Genomic DNA, 12,846 nt, shown 5'->3' on the forward strand with positions numbered 1-12,846 from the left:
AAGAGCACCCACACCTTGAAACCAGGAGCAGTTGCAGGCCATGTGCCAGACCTGGGGGTATGAGGCCAGATGGCTTCAAGGCAGAAATTCCAATGGTCCCTGTGACCTGCACGCAGAGCCACAAGCAGGACTGCCGCGGAGGCCAGAGCAGTTTCTCCCTGATGGTGGCATGGCCAGCCTCCTCTCCACTGCTCGGTGGAAATGAACAAGGTGACGGGTGTTGGCATTTTGCTTTGCTTTGTTTTTGCCTTAAATGAAGAGGAGGATTCTCTTTGGATATCGTTTGATACTCTTCTTGATCACGTCAACTAGATAGAATGTGTTTTTCTAGCATATTTTCAAAAAAGACGTGTGAAATAGAAGCTTCTACATAATTCCCAAATGGAATTATGTGGTGGTAGGTTTGTTCTGTTTCTCAGTAGACGGGACTGAGGAACGTCTGTCTACCTTTGGAGGTGGGATGCCTTTCAGTCAACCAGTGCAGCTGCAAAGTCTGTTAGGCCCCCTTCTCCCTTTCTCCCTGGGTAACTGGATCTGATCTTCATGGTGGCCCATTCCCCACGCAGGAATGCTCAGGACAAGCCCCAGGCACAGCCTGTATAGCTTGGTCACAAGCACACTCCAAAATGAGCCAGCTCTTCCAGATCCCTCTGCCGAGTTCTCCCAGCTCCTGGCTGCAAGACCTTGGGCAAGGTCTTTGTTTAGCTCTGCTTCTGTAAAATGGGTTAGCAAGGGTGCTCCTAAGGTTGTTTGAGGCATGAGTCCACATAGGGTCTGCAGAAGTCTTCCTGGCACAGAGAGTACAGGCCACATGGGCCTTGTTCATGGTTTCCTGGCCCCCGGGGCTTGTTAAGCAAATGGCAAGCAGAGTCACTCATATAAGAACATGAGGACAGGGACACCACTTTGCAAATAAGGAATGAGACTTAAAAAAAAAAAAAAAAAAATGAAGCATAGGAGCTTTATTCCCAATAACCAAAAAGTGGAAGCAGCCCAAGTGCCTGGACAGAGGAACAGATAAACAATGTGAGAAAACATCCATACAATGGAATATTAGTCAGGCTTTAAAAGGAAGGGCATTCTGACGATGCTACAGTATGGACAAACTTTGAGTTGCAAAAGGATCCCTGGGTGATTTCAGTTGTATGAGGTCCCTAGAGCTTCAGAGTCATAGAGAGACAGAACGGCCTTAACCCCTTCAGAGGCAGCTTCCCCCATGACCTCCACCAGGCCCTGAGCCCGAAAGCTTCTACATCTCAACGTTACCACACTGGGAACCAAACCACTGGGGGACACACACAAACCACATCCACACCCCAGTGGTGGCCCAGAATGAGTGGAACTCCTCAGGTCCGGGAGCCTGAGGGGGCTGCTGAGTGTGGACATCCCAGATGCCTGCCATCAGGAGAGGCAGGGCAGCAAGTGTTCCCACCACCCAGGTCTATGGCTCTCAGGATCAGTCGCGGGCCGAATCTTGCATGTGGGACACAGTGGCTCTGAGAAGCTCCCTGGCCTGCCTCTCCTGCTCCGGGCAGGCTCTGTGCCGGGTGCTTTACCTGGGGTCATCTCATTTACAGTCACTTCTTTCTGGAAGATGCCAGCATCCTGCCAAGGATAGTGAAGCATTGTAATCAGCCTTTGAAATAATTATGGCATGTAAATAAATATAATATCCATTTTAATAAATAGCAATTATGCCATTTCCCCTATAAACACCATAGCATCATTAGCTGTTAGTAGCAATCCTTTACAACCCAAGTAAGGCTGTAAATCCTTGGCGTTCTGACTGATTGCCACCCTCCCTGCCTTCTCCCCAGGATGTGGCTTCATAAATGTACCCAAGCTGCATTTCAGTCCTAGAGTCCCAACCTGCAGGGTTGGGAGGGTCTTGGAGGTCATCCTGTGTAGGCGCATGAAGCGCCTCCACCCGCCCACAGTTGCCACTTAAGGATGACCTGGGTCTTGCATGGAAACCCCAACTCACACAGTTGCTCACCACCCCTGAGGATGTCCTTCCCAGCTCTGGACACCTGTGGCTGTCCAAAGGTGAAAAGTGCCAGAGGGGGCCCAGTGGCTTTGGACAAGTCATTTCACATCTCTGAGCCTCAGTGGGACCTCCTGGGGGGCAGGGGAGGTTGAAATCACATGGTGTAAGTGGAAGTTCTCAGTGCAGTACCTGCACATAGCAGGTGCGTGGTGGAAGCATCCACAGCTAACAGTGCACATTCCTAGAGCTGCCTGGAAGGCAGTTCCAGGATGCAACAGCTCTCAGTGCCCAGTCTTGGCTCCAGCTAAGTAATATTAGTCCTATTTTACAGACGAAGAAGCTGAGACTCACTGACCACCCAAGGTTGGACAGCCTTGGCCAGAGTCTGGCTGTGGCACTATGTAAACTTACAACTTCATGTGAGCTGAAGATAGGTTAGATGTCACCAAATGGTCTTTGTCTTTCTCCCCCTCCTTCAGAGGGGAGCACATAGCACTTCCTCTGCAAGGGAGGAGGCGCAAGTCCTGAAGGGGGCATAACTGGCCCAGCGTCACTTAACAAGCAAGACCTAGAGCGGCCACTCCTCCTGCCAAGGCAAGGTTCCTCAGGTTGAGACAACTCTGAACAGTGACCTTTCCAAGTGGACATTCCAAGACCCAAGAGCCCAAACACCTGCAAAGCCAGAACTTCCTCAGCTTTGAACCGGCTGCAGCACCGATGTCTCATGTGAGCTCAACCCAAACCTGTTGAATAGGTAAGTGGATTATCCCACAGCACACTTGCCCGTGGTTCCCAATGTCCATCAACTTTCGGAGCAAAGTCCAAACTCCTTGCCATAGCACACAAGCCCTGTTTGATCTGTACCCTGTTACCTCCAGCCCCCATGCCTCTCCAAAATCATCTGGAACTCTCCAGCCATGCCCGACTATGTTCATTTCCTCAATGCACTATGGACTTTCCTGCCTCAGGACCTTTGTATTTACTAATCCCATGTCTGTTATGTTCTCCTCAGCCTAGCCCTCCTGATCATGAAGAGCTGGGTCCTTCTCATTGTTCAAGTCTCAACCTAAACATCACTTCTTCACTGAAACTTTTGTTGACACCACAGCTAGATTTGCCACTTGTTTCTTCTCATAGTTAGCAGGGATATATTTTTAAATTTCGTAGTCAGTTTTCATTCTTAGATCCTAAGTTCTTGTTGCTTCATTCTCCAATGCCTACAGAGAGTCTAGCACAGTGTCTGCTACAGGCTCAGTCAAGTCTTGCTGAATGAATGGGTGGAATTATGAAGGGGAAGAAAACTGGATTTGGGGTTGGCTTTTCATTTTGAATAGTGCTAGCTTACACCAGCTGAAATTGTGACCTTGTGAAAATGACTTCAATTCTCTAAGCCTCAGTTCCCTAATCAGTAAAGCAAAGATAATAATAGTCCCTCCCTTCTTGGGAAGATTAAATGAGACAGAGCGTGCAATTTGTCAGGCCAGGAATATCACAGATGTGGCAAGTTGGATTATGATCCTCCAAAAAAGACAGGTTGGAGTCCTAATCCCAGAACCTCAGAATGTGACCTAATTTGGAAATAGGGTCTATGCAGATGTAACTAATTGAGGATAACCTCAAAGGATGGGTGTCTGGGGCATGTGGGTGCCCTGCAATCAGCTGGCCCTGGATTGCCTGTGGAACAGAGGTGTGAGCCATACACACCAGAGTCCTATAGATGGAACAAAAGGAGCAAGCTGCTGTCACCTTGCACTGGAAGGAAAGTCGCAGGGACTTGTCTGTTCCGAGATCTGGAGGCCAGTGGAAAAGGTGGAGGCCCACCCAGGTTTCTGAATAGGGGGACCTGGTTCTCGGGACACCACTTACTCTCGGGCCTTTCCAGGCCTCACACGGCACAGCAGTGAGGCAGCGCTGGAGAAGAGAGGATTAACTCTTGCCCACCTGCTCCAGGCCCTTCCGTCTCACCTGGTGGCGCTTTCTCCTCTGCGCAAGGTTTAGATGTTGATGGGTTGCGGGCAGGCTGTGCTCATGGTTCAACACATTGATTAAAATCATTTCTACCTCCTTCACTTGCTAATTGCACAGATGTCAGGTTCTTCTGGGTATGGAAGATCAAACCAGGGCAGATGAAGTCTTATGAGTGGTTTTAGGTTGCTATTAACGACGACAAGTCATTGGGGCCCAGGCCAGGAGGAAGGAGGCGTGGTCAGTGACCGGCCTTCATCTCTGTGCAGGGGTGCCAGTTTTGCATCATACCCAGACTTGCAAGAGTAAGGGAGGGAGTTTCCCCAAACACAGGGAGGGGCTTAATTTGCCAGGCAGATGAGTCAAGAAATGTGCACTGGAGGCTGGGCTTGGTGGTGCATGCCTGAAACTCCAGAGACTTAGGAGGCTGAGGTTCGAGGATCACAAATTCAAGGCCAGCCTTAATAACTTGGTGAGACCCTGTCACAAAATATAAAAGGCTGGGGATGAAGCTCAATGGTAGGGTGGCCCCAGGTTCAAACCCCTGTACCACCAGGATTGCAGATTGTGAGGAGAAGACCAGGAAGCATCTGGGGTCAGGCCCCCATCAAGGTCGATGAGTCCATGAGGCAGGGCTGGGCTTGGACAAAGGCCAGGTTGGTAGAGACACTTTAGATGTTACCCCACATCCAACTTACTGACATCTTCCTGAGTGAATGAGGCTGCCCCAGGAGCATGCAGAGTGCCTGGGGTGGAGCGGCAAACTGGAAAGGGTTGGGAAGAGCGCGACCCAGAGGTGGGGCAGGGTCTGGGCTGACATGGGGTCCCAGGGAAGGCTGGTCATGAGGCCTGGCATTTACTGTGTGCAAGGCACTGGTCTGAACCTGCGGTATGGATTCACTTACCCCTTTACAGTCCTCTGAGATGGTACCATGATTACGCCATTTTACAGATTAGGAAAGTAGCTTTCCTATGTCAACCAAGCTGACATGTGGAGGCCAGTTTTGACCCCATGGCCAGCCTGGAGCTCAGCCTCAATGCTACCCTCCCTCTGGGTTGGACAGGTGCTGGCAACGTTGTTAGCTTTTCCATGGATTGGGGTGGCAGTGGGGAAAAGTCATCATTCCTTGAAAGGAGTTTGGAATAGTGATGAACTTGACATTTACATTGCATGGTAGAGGCTGCAGAAGACAACACACCTGTGGCTTGTTTAGGCCCCAAATACAACCTACAGAGGAGTAGGACGGGGCCATTATTCCTCTGTCATTCCATCTTCCATGAAGGTCAACGAGCTACTCAAGGTCATACTAAGAGGTTGTGTCTTGATTTTCAGCCACTGGAAGGGTGTTTACAACCCTAAGAGGCATGGAGGGTGACTGAGAGGAGCAGGTATGAGAAGAGGTACTGGCCTGGGGAGATAAAGAGAGAATGTCACAAAGATGGAGCCACTGACCACCGTGACCAAAGGCCTGTGGGCCGAGCTGAGCAGTCAGCATCCTCAATGAGGTGTTGGTCCTGAGGGAGGTGATGGGGGTTTCTGGGTGTGGTTCTTATCTGGCTGCTGCTCATTTGAGAGTTGACTCAGGAGGAATTTAATGAAACAGTGTGACACAGAAGCAGGGACAGGGCTGGAATGACATCCTCGCAGTGCCATTTAATAGCAGTATGACTTGGAGGAAGCAGACTAACCTGGCCAGAGCCTCAGGACCCCTAACCACTAAGCAGGGACTGCCTTTCCCTGTGGCCACCATGGGGGCTAAGAACAAGGTAGCAGTAAAGTACCTGGAAGGCAGCTGGGGTCCTAAAGCAGGAACTGGTATTGTCAGTATCGGTGACAGGGGAGGATTTGTACATATTCTTTTATCAAAATGTCGCTTCATCAAAATTTTGTTTCCAAAGTTCAGAGTGGGGAGAAAGGACTTTTGAAATCTGCCTGCCCAAGTCTCTTGCTGAGGTGAACAGGAAACCGAGGCCAGAAGGAAGCTTATGCACCCAAGATCTGAGAGCCAAGGAGATCTGGCCCTGCCTTCTAACTGTCTGTTCGCTGGTGGACATCATAAAGCACTGGGATGCAGTCTGGGCCTCCTGTTCACCATGTACACACGACAAACCGCAGGCTCTGCTGGCTTCTCCAGGACATCCACGTCAGAGGGCACCTGGAGTTGTCATCTTCCCCCGACACCTGTGCCGTGGTTAAAAGACTGTGGCAGGCGCTCCGGAGACTGGAGAAATGAGATGATCTCAGACGCACCTGGGAAAGCAAGATGGCTGCTTTGTAGAAAATGCCAGAGGCCGTGTCCTTCTCCACCTCCAAACTCTCTTAAACAGAGGTCTCTGGTCTCCTGTGCATTCCCTGGGCATCTCAGCCCAAGCCTGAGAAAGGTCTTGTTACTCTGAGTTTAACTTGGCTGACTCCTACCGGGAGTTTTAAGGAAGGCCCTGGGCAGGCTGTGGGCGTGCAGGGTCTGCACAGGAGAACCCTGATCCCGACTGCTCACAGGCAGAATGGCTTCTCTCTGAATATCCACTCTGACTACACTGCAGATGTAGACAGTCCAGTCACTCACCTGCCAATTATGGTGGGTCCTGGACATGCAAAGGTGAACTCCAGGGACAAGATGTCTGCTTTCCTGGGATGCAAGTCTTAAGGGGAGGCTGATATTATCTACCAAAAAAGGATACACACCAGGTAATTTCAGATACTAATAACAGCTGAAATAGGGTGATGGCACCATGATTGGGAAGGCTGCTTGCTCTAAATTGGGCATCAGGGAAGGTGTCTCTGGGTGAGTGACGTTGTAGCTGAGCCTTGAACAAGCAGTGAGCTATGCAAAGACTCAGAAGTTTCTCTGCAAAGAGGAACCAACAAGTGCAAAGGTCCTGAGACTGCCACCTTTCAAGCTTTCTAGGACTTTCCCCCAAACAATCTGGACCCTAGGGGGCATATTGCTAAGGAAACAAAGTAACCAGGAGAATTTCATTCCTTTATCTTCAATTTTCCTCACCACCTCCAAATCCTACTAATCCTAGTTAATCCCATCTTGGTTTAAAACTGTCTTCTAAGAAGACGTCAGGTTCTACTAGTTCGTGGTTTACAAAAACTGGCTGGGACAAAACCATGAAAATAAGATCAATAAACTGTGGGTGTGTGTAGCTATGAGTTGCCAACTGTGTTTTCTTTCCTGGGAGAGTATCTGAAATATACTGTTACTATTCTTAAAATTTTTACTGTTAATATGCCCTTTCATAAGATCTGAATGGAGATGACAGTAATGTCACCAATGTGGAAAAGATTGAGTTGGCCACCTTTTGCATATTTCCCATATTTTGGGAAAATACTAGTTTGTGAACCCCAGAGCCTGGGGCACCTGGGAACAAGATACTGAAGCAAGTTACCCTCCCCTTTGCTCCCTGGGAACCTCGGGTTCCCTGAGAGCACTCTCTCCCCACTTTGCAGAACCCATTCTCTCAGGACATCCAGCCTCAGAACAGGTGCCTAGGAGATGTTGGTGGAGTGCAGGGTGCTTATGGTGAGACAGTCACTGAGATGAACAGCAGAGAATGAACTGGGAGGGAGCCCATGAAGGGACAGAGCTGTGTAGAGGGAAAGACTCCGAATACCTGTCAAGGACCTGGGTTCGAGCCCTGGCTGGGACTAGGGAAGGAAATGGCCTCCTACCCACCAGCAGTCAGGCTTGGGGGAACATCACTTTCTCTAAGCCTCACCTCCCTTACCAGTAAAATGGGGGGGGGGGGGCGGTGATATCGCTGTATCTTAGGATTCCATGAAAAGCAAAAGAAGTTTACAGAAAAGCACTTAGTAGGTTGTGTATAAATGACTGATGTTCTTGGTCCTCCCTCCAGCAACCTAGCTAGTGGAGCAATACTTCCTAGGTTCAACCTGCACCTCCCACAAAGCCTGGGAGATGGTGCGGGAAGTTTGACCTCAGGTTCTGAACAGAAAAGCAGTGCCTGGCACCTAGGGCGCGCTCCACAAAGAAACGATGAAGAAATGACCGAGCAAGACACCCCGCTCTGGACCTGCTTCCTCTTTGAAAGCAGGTAATCTCCCGGTTTTCTTCCTTTCTGGTATCTATAACACTTAATTATTTGCTTTTTTAGCAGGCCTAGGAGTCACATTTAGGGAAGGTGGGTGGGTGTGAAGAGACTGATTAGAAGGTTAGGGCACATTTTTGGCTCCCACTTCCGAATCTTCTAGAATGTCTTTTAGTTCTTGCCTACTTAATAACAATTTTAAAAAGCCATGTCACATTTCTTTAGCTTGTCTTCTGGGTTTCTTAAAAAAACCAGAAAAAAAAAACCTTCATCTGAAGCCGCCCACTCCAGCCATCCCAGGACGCGGCGAGGAGGGGGCGCGGACAGGTGGAGCCGGCGCCCGGGAGGGCGGGGGCCGCGCCGCGGGCGGGGCGTGGCGGGGAGCGGAGCGGGCACCCAGCGCGGCGGGGCCGGGGCGGCGGGGAGCAGGGGGCCTGGGCGCGGCAGCCCCCGCGTCCCTCCGCAGGGCGCGTCTCCGGCGACGCCCCGCACCCGGCTCGGCTCGGGCCTGCAGCCTCCCCGCGGCGGGGCGGGCGGGGCGCGCTGATGTAATCCCGCGCCGGGCGGAAGGATCTGGAGCGCGGCCGGGCTGGCGGGGCGCTGAGGCCAGTTGCCGGGCAACGCGGCGGAGCGGCTGCGGCGCGCCGCCTCCCGCCCTCCGCCGAGTGGCGCTGGGGCCGCCGCCGCTTTACGTAAGGCGCAGGCCAGGGCCGCCCGGCGCTCGGCAGCCGCCCGCAGCCCCGGAGCGCGAGCAGGCGCCGCCGCGCCGCCCGGCAGCCTCGGCAGGTAGGGGCAGGGCGCGGGAGGGCGCGGCGCGGGCCGGGTGGCGGCGCGGGGCGGCCGAGCGGGCCCCGGGGGCCGGCCGGTGGAGCCCGGCGAGCGGCCGCGCAGGGCCGGGCGGCGCCGAGCGCGCACAATGGGCCGCGGGCGCTGCCGGGCCGGGGGCGCGGGCGCGGGCGGGGCGGGCGGCGGGCGGCCCTGGCCCGGCCCGCCCCGCCCCGCCGCCAGCATGGTCCGGGCCGGGCGGCGGCCGGGCGGCCGGCGGCGCGGGGGGCGGCCTGGCGGGCGGGGCGAGGCGGGCCTCTCGGCGGCCGCGGGCGCGGGGAGGCCGCGCGTGGCCTGCGGCGCGGGCGCGGGTGACCGGGTGCCGAGCCGGGGCCGCCCCGGGTCGGGGCGCGCGGCGTGCGTTCCGGGTTCGCTCCGGGGCCGAGAGCCGCGGGAGGGGGACTGCGACGCGCCGGGTCTGACCGGTGCGGTCCTCGTCGTCGTCGCCTGGGTCTGAGCACCGGCGGCGCCTTTCTGGGTCTGCACGGTGGTGCATGTTGGTGAGCAGGTGGGGCGAGCAGCCTTGATAGCAGGTGACGCTGGGTGAGAAATGCTGTTTATCCAGTGAAAAACCGGAGCGGGGCTTCCGCGATGCAGCGTGAGACTCATTCCGGAGCACTTTGGCCATTTCCTACACGCCGAATTTAAAGGGACAGGAATTCCTATCCCTTTGCATCCTGAAGGTCAAATATTTGCCCATCAGTTATTTTGGACGGAACCATTCTTAAATAGGACTTGGGATCTTTACATCCTCGATTCAATTGCCATACTTGATAAATCACGAATTTTCAATAATTCTGTAAGTAGTTTGCTCCTTCAGTTTTGGGTATAATGGTTTTTAGGGAAGCCTGTTTTCACTAAAGGAAGGGCCAGTTTGGCCATTGAAATATTGAAGGGTGAGGAGAATATTTTAAAGATTTTGGTTCCATAGGAGCTGGAATTACAGGTTTAGGTATTTTTGTGTTCCTTTGTTTTAAACTGCAGGTTTTTAATATGACTTCATAAGGCAAATCTAACTATTATTATACAAATTGCAAATATTTAAGAATATTAAATGGATTTTTAGTACTTTGAAAGCAATGAGATCGTTTTTTATTTTGCATCGTGTGGAAAAGTACTGAACCTGAGCTTTGTCCCTGTTTTGGTAGCATTTGACATGGAGCAGTTAATGGCCTTGGAACCAGTTTTGTCATCTGTGAAATGGGAAGAATGAGGACACCTGTCTCGCAGGATAGTTGGGATGGTCAGTGAGGGAAGATATAAAATAAATTTCATCAACACTGAAACACTTTAAGTACTGGATCATTGCTATTATTTCTCAGATTCCTCTGCTTGGCTTAGAGCTTTTGATTCTGTTTGCAGGCTTCTCTCCACCCCTCCCTGTGCACACTTTGCCTGGCTCCCCTTTCCTAAAGGCAGATCAGCTCTTGCCAGCCTCTGGCTCAGCAGGCTTCCAAGAGCACCTGTGGTTTGAAGCTTAAAATGAAGACACAGGAGCATCACATCTAAGGACCCCTCTTTGACCCCTTTCCACTTTGTCCAGCTAAATAATACAACCCTTTGCTTCTCTGATCACACCGTTTTAGTCCTTTGCTCATATTCTTTCCTCTGATTGGTTTGCCCTCTCTCACCCCCACCTCCTTCAGTTTTTAGAAGTTCATGTCAAATATGTCTTCTGGAGCAATTTGGAAGTAGTGTGAAAATGAGGTATTCCTTACTGCAATGCTGGTTTTCCATTTCACTTCCGTTATTGTTTCTATTTACTAATCCTAGTCATCTATTCACTTCCATCATTTTATATTATAAGTTAATTATATTAAACTCTGGTGCCAGAGGTATCAGTTTAGCCCAACGCCTTTTAAACATATGAAGGTACTCAGATGTTCGCTAAGTAAAATCAAACTTGGTAATCCACCTTAAAGAATATATTTACATTGTCAAGTATGTTAGGAATATAGTTTCACAATGTTGAAGATAGTTACTCTTTGAAATATTTCTTTGCTATTATTTTTGGCCCCTCACATAATCTCATAATAAGTGATATTTTACACAAAATGAAACCATTCACTTCCGATCTCCCCTGAGCTCTCAGGGTCTACACAGTGGATGACTGAATGAATTTCTGTAGCATTTCTTGGGTAGAGGGGACCAGAGTATGAATTTTAAAATATTCTTTAAATTTAAAAGATGGCATGTTTTTTGTTAAGTATTTTTCCTCTTTTGCAAATTTTATTATACTCATAAATAGTAATTGTTTGGGGGGGATTTAGCACTGGATTGGAAAGACCCAGGTTTGCTTCTTGGCCCATCTCTTACCCTGGGTCACTGAGGGCCAATGTGCTAATTCTCTCTTGGCCTTTGGCCTTCAGTCATTGTCCTTTGAATGAGGGCAGTTCTGTGCGCTTGCTTTTTGCTTTGTAGCCCTTAGGGTGGTGAGACCATGCTGCAATCCCTGTGCAGTTGTGAGGTAAGATGTCTTGCTTCACAGCATGTTCGTCCTCCTTACCCAGGCAGGAGGCCTCAAAAACTTCCCTCCTCGATGATCAGATTTGTACCAGGTCTGTGCAGCTGCCCCCCACTTCTGTCCTGCCTTTCCTCCTCCCTGGTTCCTCACCGCACTCCCTGAGGTGGTTCCCATCCCTTAGGAAGATGGCTACTGAAATCCTCCTAATTGGTCTCCCTTTCTCTGGTCCCTCTGGTCCTCCTTCGTATTGTTCTCTCATTTCTTCAATGTGCACCAGGCCCCGACCCAGGTACCTGTCAGCACCAGGGTCTCAGCAGCCCCATTGTGGCACCACTGAGGGTGTTCTGTTGGTCAGGCTCACCTGGGGTGCCACCACCCATGCCTGCCACTGGAGCAGGAGGTGACTGTCAGGAAGTCCCTGAGATCTTGTCTGCATCTCGTTGCCGGTCTTCTTGTCACTGAGGCCTTGGCCGTTTCCACAGTGACCCCCGTCCTTAGTCTGCACTGCCCTTCCTGCCCTGCCCTTCCTGTCAGAATGTTGGAAACCAGCACTGCTCCTTCCACTCTGTAACCTGATTTCCAGAATTAACTCCTCATTACTGTTCTCCCACACAGTACGTGACTGATACTGCCTCTCAGGTATTTTTTCCATGTGACTTTTTAGTTTATTTGCATGGAGGCCTTTCTTAGATCTTAAATTCCTTGAGGAAAGAGGGGAAATCTTATTCATTGCTGATTCCCTTTAGTGTGCAATGTCTTTTACCTGGTCCTCATCTGGCAAGCTCAGTATGAGGGGGCAAGGTCGGAATGTCTTTCTTGGGAACTTTGAATCCACATGACAGGGACAGTCGGTGGGAGCCGCTGAGTAAGTGGCAGCTTTTGGCCATTGGTGGAGCAGCTGTAGAGCACCCTGGAGGTGGGGTGAGTTTTGGTTCTATATGATAGTTTGTTTTCTTAGAGTGCTCACTGATTTGTTTCTGGCATTTGTATGGAAAGATAAGAACATCTCTTCTCCGAATAGCACCTACATTTTTCACTAGTCTTAGGAGTACAGTGGAGAGGGCTTTGGCATGATTTGTAATGGTGGTCCTGAATTATTCTGAAGGCAGCAAACCTCTCTGTAGGTGCATAGGCATTTTTTGCATGTGGTTTAAGAAAGTAATAGAAAATTGAGGTTGTCAAAATTTTACGTAAACTTTTTTCAGTAGAGTAGATGTTTTCATTTTAATTTTACATCTTGTAATTATTCATTGAACAGTAGAAATTTCCCTGTGTAGGATGTAGAATGACTGAGGAAGTTATTTCTGACATCTTCTCCAGAACCCCTCCCTGTCTCCAAGTTTTTTGCAGACCTGCTCTTCTGTTTTGTCAGCAGGCTTGCCCCCTGGCTGGACATGGAGCAGGTTTATGAGGAAGACTGGATTTAATTTTGAAACTTCTGATATTTAGTTACTGTATTTAAGTTTGGATGTGTTACTGATTGTTTAGGTCTTCAAACTGAACAGGTTGTATCCAGAGACATATTGATGTCAATTTAACTTATATTAGC

The 12,846-nt window shown here is 50.5% G+C and overlaps 1 protein-coding gene and 1 long non-coding RNA gene across 6 annotated transcripts in view; one reads left to right on the top strand and one right to left on the bottom strand.

The window, feature by feature from the left end:
- Window positions 1-942: 942 nt before the first annotated feature.
- LOC124995111 (uncharacterized) lies at window positions 943-9,453 on the bottom strand. The gene is made up of 4 exons (XR_007110613.1): window positions 9,257-9,453; window positions 6,520-6,617; window positions 3,953-6,203; window positions 943-1,605 (listed from the first exon to the last, which is right to left on the bottom strand). It is a non-coding gene; the product is annotated as an uncharacterized LOC124995111 (long non-coding RNA).
- The window catches only part of Kiaa0232 (KIAA0232 ortholog), an 83,222-nt gene continuing 78,919 nt past the window's right edge, over window positions 8,544-12,846 (top strand). Inside the window, exon 1 of one of the 5 annotated variants that reach the window (XM_047567621.1) lies at window positions 8,544-8,794. The gene's annotated coding sequence lies outside the window, so the exon portion shown is untranslated. Of the gene's footprint in view, window positions 8,795-9,108; window positions 9,633-12,846 lie in introns of those variants that run through there. The other 4 variants (XM_047567620.1, XM_047567614.1, XM_047567617.1 and 1 more) reach the window with 4 other exon arrangements.

This window comes from Sciurus carolinensis, chromosome 10 (genome assembly GCF_902686445.1).
Source record: "Sciurus carolinensis chromosome 10, mSciCar1.2, whole genome shotgun sequence".
Classification (NCBI taxonomy): domain Eukaryota; kingdom Metazoa; phylum Chordata; class Mammalia; order Rodentia; family Sciuridae; genus Sciurus; species Sciurus carolinensis.